At 37.7% G+C, this 4,494-nt stretch overlaps 1 pseudogene; it reads right to left on the reverse strand.

The window, feature by feature from the left end:
- Positions 1-204: 204 nt before the first annotated feature.
- Positions 205-2,250, reverse strand: LOC104858539 (annotated as a pseudogene).
- Between the last annotated feature and the right edge of the window lie 2,244 nt (positions 2,251-4,494).

The raw sequence follows: 4,494 nt of genomic DNA on the forward strand, positions 1-4,494 counted from the left end.
GATGTATGCCCCTCCCTTTCTTCCAATTACCTGTATTTTTAGTTGCTTTCTCTCTGGTAGGCCCAACATGACTCCTCCTCCATTCAGCCATGTTAAGTCTTACCTTGTGAATATTTTGAAGTAAAGTTTCTTGAATTCCTGTGATAAAGAACTCTTCAAGCAATTCAACTTTTCAGATTCATCACTTTTGCTTTAATGTGGCATCTATCCCACAGTGACAAAGCAGATTCCTCCTTTGTTTTTTGTGAGGGTGGCTCTTGGTTCCATTAGGACTCCAAATGACTCATTTAAAGTCCTTCCTGTCTATTTCCCAAAACTAGTTATGTCAAATTGTAGGGGGACATATTTAAGAACTTTTTTTTACAACAGTTTGTTCCCATTTTGTCAAGAATGAGAGTACAGCAGTATGAGTTAATCATGGAGTTAATTGGCATTGTACTGCTTCAATATGGCTAGTGGATACAGTCAAAATTCCTCCATTTATGGTGGAAGTACACCATTCACGAGTTTTTGCTATTACCTCATTAGCAGTTGTGTATTCAAATGAGCCTAAACTTTCCAGCCTCTTCAGAAAAGAAAAGTTGCCTGACAAGTGCTTTGTGATGGCTTAATTTATTTTTCATTCCTGGTAAAATTAGCTATAATGTTATTAGTTCTGGGTAACTGATTAGATCTCTTGAGAACTGCAACTGTTTTCTTTGCACTTTATTTGTTATCAAGTTGGCCTTCCTTTTTTGGAAAATATTCATTGTATATTCTTGTCACTTTCAGGTGGATAATTTTTTTTTTGTACTGGGGATTGAACTAGGATTCTTGTGCTTGTGAGGCAGGTGGCAGAATCACTGAGCTAAATCCCTGGCTTGAGGTGGATAATTAATAAAGCTAATTCCTTTTCAAATTCCAGATGCTGTTGTAGCTGCATTTTGTCTTTCACCACTCACTAAACTAAAATCACAATGGTTCAAAAATCTAGATACTGAAACAGAAGCACTAAACCTGCTGGAAGATAATTTAGGTAGAACTCTTGAAGACATTGGCATAGGAAAAGATTTTATGAACAAAACCTCAGTAGCACAGGAACTAGCACAAAGAAACAACAACTGGGATATCATTGTATTAAAAAGATTCTGCACTGCAAGAGAAAACACCAACAAAGAGAAGAGACAACCTATAATGTGGGAAAATTTTTTCACCTGCTGTTACTCAGACTAAGGTCTACTAAGAACTAAAAAAAAAAAAAAATCATGTGTCCCAGTTATAAATACCTGATTCAAAAATGGGCATCTGAAATAAACAGACACTTCTTAGAAAAAAAAGAAAAAGCAACAAGTAAATATATGAAAAAAATATTCAACATCACTGGTCATTCAAGAGATGCAGATGAAAACAAAACGGAGATCCCACCTCACACCAGAAAGAATGGCTGCTATGAAGAAATTAACCGATAACAAATGCTGGTGGGGTTGTGAAGAAAAGGAACCCTGCTCCACTGCTGGTGGGAGTGCATACGGGTGCAGCCACTGTGGAAATCTATATAGATATCTCAAACCCTAGGATCAGAGGTCCCATTTGACCCAACTATCCCTCTGCTGGGTATCTTTCCAAAAGAATTCAAAGAATCATACTACAGTGATAGTTGTATACCCATGTTTATAGCAGCACACTTTGTAATAGCTAAATCTTGGAAACAGCCCAAATGGCCATCAACTGGTGACTAGATAAGGAAGATGTGGGTTTTTAAAAATAAAATGGAGTACTACTCAGCTATGAAGAATGATAAACTAGAGGCATTAATAGCTAAATGGATGCCCATCAAGGCCAAATTGTTAAGGGAAATAAATAGTACACACATGTAAATACTGAATAGTTTCTCTGGTGTGAGAAATTTCAAGAGTAAATGAAAACTAAAATGTATAATAGATAATGTAAAATATGAATAAAATGTCCAAAAGAGGAGGGGAACTAGGAAGGGGGTGGAAGAAAGGAAAGAAGGGGAGGAAAATTGTGAAAAGAGAAGAAAAAGCCCAGAAGCAATGTTTCTGTAAATAGGGAGGCATGAAAGGGTGGAAAGGAAGGAATGGGAATGGGGAAAAACAAGAACTCAGATATATCATGAACAGGTACAAATTCCCAATGATAAATATTATCATAATGTGCACCTAAAATGTACCAATAAACTTAATAATAAAATTATAATAATTCAACAGCAACATTATACTCAATGATAAAATATCAAAATCTTTACCACATGATCAAGAATAAGAGAAGATTGCTAACTTTCACTAGTGCTAGCCAACATTTTACTAAAAGTTTTAGCCAGGACTATTTGAAAAAAAAATTTAGTAAGTCTGAAATTTAGAACAGAAAAGACACAACTGTATCTATTTTCTTTACATACACACAACAAGAAAACTACTACAGCTAATAATCATAATCAAATTATGAAAATTTATGGGATACAATAAAAAACACTCAAAGCAGTTATATTTCTATAGTACAGCAATGAAATATCTGAAATGAAATTAGGCAGCTCCACTATAATAGCATCTAAAATATCAAGTACATATGAATAATTTTTGTTGATGAAGTGAAAAATGTTAAAGCTGAAAGCTACAAAACATTTCTGAAATAAACTTTAAAAGGCCTTATCAATAAAAATGCACTTTTAAAGAGTTGATTATCTCAGAGAACTCCTCAAATGATGAAGCAGCGAGTGCCAGAAATTCCGCTTCAAGAAGACAAAGTGAGGGCTGGGGATTTAGCTTAGAGGTTCTGGCATCTGCTTTGCAAGTGCAAGGACCTGAGTTGGATCCCCAGTAACAACAACAACAACAAAAAAAGAAGACGACAAAGTGTCTAGAGACTGGAAAACAATATGTAGGAGAGGAATCACAGTGAGGAACCATGACGGGACAGAGGAGAAGAAAATAGGATGAAGGGACACAGAAGAAATAGATTACATTGCAGGGGAGACTGCACAGTGCTGCTGACAGTGGCTGGCTAGCCACCAGCCAGTAGGCAAAGTGAAACTAACCATTTTTTATTTGCAGAGAACCAGAGAACTGCATGGGCATGGAAAGAATCACCTGCAGTTGGAACCAGCAAGGAAAACATAAGACTCTGCTTCCAGAGTGGCCTTCCACAATCAACCGTTGGAGAGGGAACTCAGTACAGCACCTGCAGCCACAATCACAGAGTAAGAGCAGGCTGGGATGCTATTGTTAGGGAAAGCTGAGTGTTTGAACCTGGGTCCCAGAGCAGCCCCTTGCACCGACACCACACCACATATTGCCAAACTTCCCAGCACGGATGAAGGAAAGACAGATATAAGATGCTCACCAGTCAGAAAGCAGATGAGTGTCCTGCTGAAAGGCACAAGCTGGTGATCATGGACCCAACTCCTGCAGTCACAGGCCAGGTTCAGCCTGAGTTACACAGGATTGAAAGTTTACATTGATGCTGTGTTCCTACTGTAAGCAGACCTCTACACCCAGCACTGTTCTGTAGGCAGACTTCCACTTTAGACTTCCAGCTTGCACAGAGACATGTCCTGGCTTGAGCTCTGCGTCTTAACCTTTGGATGTGGAAAAGAGCCCCATACACTAAACAATAGAAAACTTTCTTCAATTCTTCTTTAGTTGTAATATGTTTTCATTTTTAAATTTAAAATTAATTTTTATTCTTTGCAGATTTCCTCTTGCTGTACACCCTCATTTTTGTTCCATTATTTTACCCTTTTTTCATTTATGAGTATATCTGCTTGTATATGTGCGCTTCTTTTCCTCTTGTCTTTTTTCTCCCACTATAGTTGATAGAGTGTAAGGAAAGTCTCCCTTGTCTGTTTATATCCCTCTTACTTTTATCCACATTATCTTTCCCTGACTTTTTTTTTTTGCTGTGTCTTATGAATTCTCAATTTTTCTTTTCTTTACTTTCCCCTTTTTGTCTCCCTTTAACTTTTCCCCTAATATTTGTATCAGTCACAGAATCTTCTCCAATTCCCATTTTCACTAACAATTTTGCACCTAGTTTTCCCTATTATCCCCTTCTAATTATGTACCATACCTTATCATCATTAGGCTCTTTGCCCCCCTTCTATTTCCTTCTCCCAATACCACACAGAAGACTTTTTAAAACATTTTTTTACTTTTTTCTCTTCTCTCCCCACTTCTGTCATTACCCAGTCCTCAACCTCCTGGGCTTTATAGGTAACTGATTATACAACATTACCATTCAATGCTGGTTTTCACCATTAGAGGAGACACAGCCATTGCAGTTAGTGCACATTAACTGTGGGTCAAGATCTGGGTTACTATAACCATGGATTTCTTCTCCAGCATGGAGGGTGACCCAAAACAGGGTCTCATGGTATGCTATTTCTCAACTACCCCTAATAGATAACACTGTAATGGAATAGCAATGGAACTGGACTACATCCATAGGCACCGTCTGCCATCTCCTGTCATTGGCCTTGTGCCTTTGGAAAGGTACAAC

Source organism: Fukomys damarensis, unplaced genomic scaffold (genome assembly GCF_012274545.1).
Source record: "Fukomys damarensis isolate Sample0158 unplaced genomic scaffold, DMR_v1.0_HiC HiC_scaffold_39, whole genome shotgun sequence".
In the NCBI taxonomy this organism is placed as follows: domain Eukaryota; kingdom Metazoa; phylum Chordata; class Mammalia; order Rodentia; family Bathyergidae; genus Fukomys; species Fukomys damarensis.